Source organism: Strix uralensis, chromosome 1 (genome assembly GCF_047716275.1).
Source record: "Strix uralensis isolate ZFMK-TIS-50842 chromosome 1, bStrUra1, whole genome shotgun sequence".
Taxonomy (NCBI): Eukaryota; Metazoa; Chordata; class Aves; order Strigiformes; family Strigidae; genus Strix; species Strix uralensis.
This window is the reverse complement of record NC_133972.1, coordinates 70,054,949-70,061,828: the sequence shown is the minus strand read 5'-3', so window position 1 is coordinate 70,061,828 and position 6,880 is coordinate 70,054,949. Positions and strand designations below refer to the sequence as shown.

Genomic DNA, 6,880 nt, shown 5'->3' with positions numbered 1-6,880 from the left:
TGTTAGTGCAAGGTGTGAATTTCTGGCAGTATCTCAAGTAAATACTTCATGGAATCATCTGTTTGTTGTTCAACTGACAGCACCCGTATTTCCCACAAACCAAGAAGAAAATAAACACTTTCACAGAATTTTGTTGAAAAATCCTGAGATGGAGTAGATATTGGTTTTAAAGGCTGGGTTTTTTGTTTTAGCTGATTCAGGATTCTTGTCTTAGCTTACTTACTCGCACTTCAGAAATATTGCCTGTCAACTAGGTAAAAGCAGAATGGTTTGTCAAAAAATATGGAGGCACTGAAATGTAGATTTTGTCATTCCAGAAGGAGTTACAGGAGAAGTTTAAACTACAGCCACCCATTGAACAGCTGAGTTAAGGTGTATTCAGTAGTTTGAAGGTATGTATCACATGGATGTCATAACATTTTTGTGTGGCAAATGTTAGAGTTTATTTCTTGTTCATAGGGAAAGGCACCTGGCGGGTGCAGTACTGTACAGTATGATTGGCAAAGCCCTTAAAGAAAGTTATATCCAAAAATGAAGATGTGTTATTTTCAGATGCACCATTTATTAATACTTGTTTAAATAGACACTCATCAGAGAAGACCCAGTTGTTTGGTGAGAATAGTTCTCATAGCCTTCAGATGGAGTATGCAAGACAGAGCACTTACCTTGACATTTTACTTAGCGTTGTTCTTAAAGTAGCCTTTGCCCAGTACCCTCTGGGACCATAGGTATGGGCAAGGTGCTTAGCAGGAAGAATTATTTATCAAGAGCATGAAGTAAAATTAGTGAGCCAACAAATGTTTTCAAGAATTGTTCAAGGGAGATCAGAGAATAAAGAAAATGTTGCTTGTGTTTTTTGTTTTTTTTTTTTTAAGGAACTGTTTATTGTTGCACTGTATTGTGACCTATTGAGATGGTGTGTCCCTACATATCTGGCCTTCTTTGCTGGCTCAGTAGAAATGTTAATCTTCTCTTGTGTGCACACGTACTGTCTCTCACAAAATGTCAAGGGGGATATTTGTACCTCCAAGATACCAGTCTGACTATTTTTCTGCTGAGTGGTTGGGGTTAGCAGTGTCTGGAAGTGGATTGTTGTGGAATGTATGTAAAGAGAATGATGATTTCTTTATGATGATTAAAAATAGAGTCTAACTAACTGTCTGTGCCTGCCTTGTTTGTTCCCCATACAAAACAATGAAGAAATTTTTTTTAAAGGCCTTGTAAAAGCATTAGCCTCTCTTCTGCACCAACCCCTGATGGCTTACCCTTCACTTACTCAATTGTTTGGGTTATGTTTACTAGTCATTATTGACCTCTTTGTTAACATAGCTACTGTTGACATCATTCCTTATCCAACAGAGATAAGCCCTTGTGTTCTGTTGCATCGTTACAGGGCAGCTCTCCAAGTCCAGATTGTTCATCTATATTTGAAATATTTATCTTTCGAGCTTTGTAATAAGACTTGTTTACATGGGGGAGGGAAGGAGAAAAATCCCTGTAAATGAATGCAGTAGTCTCAGTGTAAAAACAATAATTCAGTAAGATAATAAGGAGAATGTGTTTTCCAGCTGCTGTTTGTAGATCCCTGTTGCTAGGGTGCTTGATATCACAGAGTATAACCTTGTCCCATGGTTACAGTTTGGATATCTTTGCTTTTCTTGACAACGAGGTTAAAGACTATACCCTCATCACTTATCTGATTAGCATTGGCTCAGAAAATTAATGCTAAGAGAAATAAATCTTATCCAGCCCATGTAACCATCAGGATGTTGGATTTCATTAATGAATTGTTAAACCTGTGAATGACTCATTGGAGGGGAGGACATGAAAACCAGCCTTGCTTGAATTCTTTTTATTGATTAATTAAGGGAAACATGTCCTTCGATGTGATAACTTGCTGCTGTAGGCAGAAAGTCTTTGCAGGAAAGGGAAGCTTTTACTCTTTAGAACAAGGCTGGCAGCTTGCTTCTTACATTAAAAGAAACAGCCATTTAACCCTGTGGTAACCAGATCATACATCTCATTGCCCTCATCTGTGTTTGTAGATTGTAGAAGACCGCCCCTTCTCAGTTAACTCAAACATCTCTTTGGTACCGATTAGCCAGTGTCAAAATGTGTCCTAGGAGCTGCACAAAGAAAGCAAGCAAGAGTTTGTTTTTTCTTGAAAAATCCCTATGCTCTGTGCTTGAAGAAAGACTAAAACAAAATAACAACAAAAAGAAAGAAGGTAACACACTAACACCTGTGACTGGAGGAAAAGAAAGCAGAGGTTGGAGGAGATGGCAAAAGTTTATTAGTGTTCATAGTTACCAAAATGCCCTTTTGGGCTTTTATTTTTCTCTACTTGATAATATGATCCATGCCTTCAACAGTAAACCTTGTTTGTTCATTATCTGAATCAATCCTCTCCTGACCTCATTAGTCTAGTTGTTGGCTGTATTCTAAGATATGTGGCTCTTAGTTGCATATGATCTGCTATTCTTTTTCTGCCAGCAGTCAGGACCAGAACAGCTCACAGGGCTTTAAACTCCCAAAGAAATCTAACTGCTGTTAGTCTGGGCTGTAAATCCACTGGCTTGTTATAGTCACTCAGTGTAGTGACCTGCACAATACTTGAAATGTTAAAATGCCAAGACTGTGGCTTTTATAAAGCTGAGAAATATACATGCAATAGGCCTTTTAAAAATAAGTCAGATAGGATATTTTGATTAAAAATACTTTAGTGTGTTTCCCAGTTTTTCATTGCATTAATTCATCGGCATTAAGATAAAGAATTTTCATCAATAAATTAACCTTCTCTGAAAGATGTATCTTAAAAAGGAGACTCTGACCAACACCTTTCAGTTATCTTGCCATGACTCCTCTGTTCTGGGAGGCATCTTGGCCCCAAATCCCCAGTTTGTGATAAAGCAATCTTAGGGTTATTGTTTTTACATCAGTAGTAAGTGTTCTCAAAATGGCTGTTAAGAATCATTTGATTGTTATGCCTCCTTGGCTGTGCTTTCTCTTTTTTGGCTTATGTCCAAACATGAGAGCAGGAGTGAAAAATTAAGATGCAACTGGTCACCTGCTCTACTTTCAGGAAGTGACATTCTTCACTTGAGTTAAAGTAGCTAAGTTGCTTCATACAGCTGGTTTAAAGTTTGTAGTTGTGAATCTGTCATACTGAGCACATTTCAGTTAGAGAGCACCATTGATCTTTATTCATTTATCTATTCCATTTGCTTAGGCAACTAAACTATCTGAAAACAAGAATTACAAGGATTACAGGCTATACTCATAATGTGACTTATATATGAATGACCAAACATCATGGTCCCCATTTCAGGAGGGACTTGAAAGGAAAGCTGTTTAATGGACAAATACAGGGTCTAACTTCCACTGCTATCAGTAACTTATCAGTCTCCTGTTTTAGATAAACATAAAATGTCTGTAAATGAGCTTCAGACATTCACTTAGCTGTATGTGAATTATAAACATATTGCAATATGAAGGTAACTTTAAAATGTAAATGACCAGTGCTAAGGAGGCAGAATATTAGGCCAGGAGAAATCATTGTCTGGATTGGCAGGAATTAATTGAAGAGTATCAAGGAACACCAAACTGAGTATTCTACCAGAAAGATGCTCTAACCACTCCTAATGTTCCAATATTCATGAGTCTTCTAAAAATACTTTTCTGAAAAAGTAGAGATTGAAAGAATCACCATCAGAAATGAAGCAGTTCTGCAAGAAAGGTACTGAAGATTTAAGTTCCTATAGTTTCCTTAAAATCCTTAACCTTAAAACGGTCCAACTCCTTATGAGCAGTCCTGTGTCAAATCATGGGTAACAGAGGTGTTAAGTTACCAAGTTCAATTCCAAAAGAGCTCCTGTCTGTACAGATGTGGCTAAAAATAGCTGATGTTACCAGTTCTTAGTCTTATCAGGAATTTGTTTGTCAAACTAACTACACCCTAGATGGGAGAGAATCTGTATCTGTTCCTGGAGGCTCATGGATGCTGACATGGGGGTTCTGTGAAATTCCCTGGTTTGTCAGCTGGATTTTCTTTTCCCCTGTACCATAATTTTATTCCTTGTTTCATTGTTGTTTGTATCGTTTTTCTGTTTACAAAGGGTCACAGAAATACTAGATCTCTGGAGGTTAGCTTGTCTGACCACCTTGGTCAGCTGCAGCTTTGCCCACCTGAGTCTTGAAAACTTTCAGGACAGGAGATATCAAACGTCTCCGGCAACCTGTCCCAGGGCTACACAACCCCTTAGGGGAAGCTTGTCCTGATGTATTCCCTGACTTCTAGCAAGAATATGATAAAACAGGGCCTGTGTACTTAATCTTGGAACAAATCCACAGCTCTAAAATAGCATGTAAAAAAGCAAGACATCTTTCTTCAAATGTTGTCCAAAGTTTTAGCTATCTGTATTTTACAAGGGAAGAAGTGGGACTTATTTCACACCAACATTTATCCAACTAAACAAGGTGAGAATTTGTATCGGGTTGAAAAGTGAGCATATCACATTAATTTTGCTGTTTTCTTGAGGTGAAAATCTGTCAATCCTGGAAATTAAAATTCACTTTCCTTTCTCCTACCCCCCACCTGTCACCTCTTTTTAAGGATTTTCCACACACATTCATGGCCATCCTTCTAGGACTGGTTGGGAAGAGCATGGAGACTTCTGTAAGAACGACTTCATTATTAATGTCCACTGATAAAGGGATGCTCTATAAAGAACTATATAAATCATGCACAAGCTTCCAAAGCCCTAAAGTGGTCTTAACTGAAGAAATATCTTTGTGCAAAGCACACTCAGTTTTTTTTCCATGTGTGAGATAGTTCTTCCCTTCCCCACCTCCTCTTCTTACTTAAAATCTGTGCTCACGCTGCCTTTGACAGGAGTGTCATGAATCTGTGCCACACTGCACATCCTTTTTCTTATAAATGACAGAAAAACTTTGTTGAGGTCTGTCAACCCACTTCAAATTGTTGTGAGAAAAGTGGTGCCTTCTTTTTGCAGTCAGTGTTGTCTTTATGGGTTTGGGGTTTTTTTTCAATATTTTAGCTTAAAATAAGTTCTGTGGGCAAGTAATAAACATGCATTTGTATGTTTGTTTTATTACTGAACATTAGTATGCTGTGGGCATGATGAAGCAGATTATATTCTCTGCTTTGTTGCCTTTGGGAAGGACTCAGGCTGTCACAGACTGGCAGTCAGTTTGTTGGAACAGCAGCTTTACAGTATGACATAATGTGCTTTCGAATCACTTCTAAGCTGGGTCAGCTGAAAAAAATGAAAGATTGACCACAGTGTTCCTTAGAGAGGAGATTTGCCTACCTGTCAGGCTGTTGAGGGGCTCTGTACACCTAGTAGGAGTGGGACCATGGATTTTTCTTTCCTGTTAGTACAAAAACATTGAAATAGAGGATTCCATTCCAATTTGAAGTGTGCTTTGGCACTGGTTCTAGGACAGGCCCTGTAATCCTGTCTGTTCTCACCTAAAACTTCATTTTAGTTTATTTATAAGCTTAGTCTTGTGAACAATTTCAGTGTGGGTGAGCAACTGAGAAACTGTGCTACAAATTATTTAATTCCTCTGAAAATAATCCAGCAACTATTAACACAACAGCCATAAATGGATTGCTTGTGACTTTAAAAGTGAAACAGCTGTAGAAATCAAGCTTCTATGAGAAGTGCCTGGGTGGTGCTTTGCATTTTACTGATTCTTCTGTAAAACAGCTTTCAACTGTATTGCTGATCTTTGACTGTATATTTTAACTTTTTGTTTGATTAGCTAAATATAACCTCCTAGGAGAAAGTAGCACATATTTTTCAAAAGGCAGATAATATTGCACTGGGAAGCAGTGTTTTCAAGAATGGTGCTCCTGGCCATTCTGTGTTCTCATATGAAGATAAAAAGCTCTTGGAGGAGTGCTAATGTCCATGACATATTTCATTCTCATTTCAGGCCATGATTTCTGGTACTCCATGGCCTCGGTGTGCTCATCGCAGCTTTGATTTCCCTCTGAAGATCTACTTAAAGCTGTGGTGTTGCTTTGTACCCTACTCTATTCCCGTTTGATCCAAAGGAGAGAACTGGTGGGAGGTGGTGGGGAGGCTGACTGGCTATAGCAGGAATGAAATTCAGTAGTAGAAAAGATGAGAGAGTGAATTTGGTCATAGACACCAGGCAGGCTCTGGCCTCATGTAAATGCAGATCTTCCTTGTTGCTATCAGGTTTCTTTTATGCATTTAAAAGTGAAATAAATTTGAAATGCTTTAAATAAGACATTTAGGTTCCTTGTTTAAGCAGAGCTGTAAAGGCACTGTAGGTGATATGCAAGAGTTGCCTGGGATTTCCCACCTAGTCCTGTTCACTAGAACTGCCTGGCCAGCAGGGAGTGGTGTAGGCATCAACTGCTGTCTTTTGATCACAGTTTAGGGTTCTACACAAATTAAATTTCATCCTGACCTTCCTTTAATGTTTTTAATTGTTTGACAAAGTACTAGTTTTAATTACATTTGACTTTGTAAGTGTCATTTTTATTTCAGTAATCTACCTTGTGGATTCCCAGTCTGAACACAAAGCTTTAAGAAAGTTTTGACTTGCTGTGTTTGTGGTTAGGTTTGTTTAAGTTCTAGGAATGTACACTTTTGCATTCAAAGTCCTGAATACAAAGTTGTATAGACAAACTTCCAAACTGGGTGGTTTCTCAGATAAATTAGTAAGAGTGAGAGTAGCTAAACCCTGCCACAGATTCCACAGGGAGGTCTGTCTGGAGATAGTGGAGAACTTGACTGAATAAAACCCCAAGCACTGAGCTTAGTTCTGCCTTTGCCATAAGTGTGGAATGAGATGACCTCAAGAAGTCCCTTCCAGCCCAAGT

General features: G+C 38.4%; 1 protein-coding gene across 1 annotated transcript in view; it reads left to right on the top strand.

Moving 5' to 3' along the window:
- Nucleotides 1–331: 331 nt before the first annotated feature.
- The window catches only part of TPPP (tubulin polymerization promoting protein), a 104,914-nt gene continuing 98,365 nt past the window's right edge, over nt 332–6,880 (top strand). The window contains exon 1 of the mRNA XM_074870059.1: nt 332–392. The gene's annotated coding sequence lies outside the window, so the exon portion shown is untranslated. The remainder of the gene's footprint in view (nt 393–6,880) is intronic.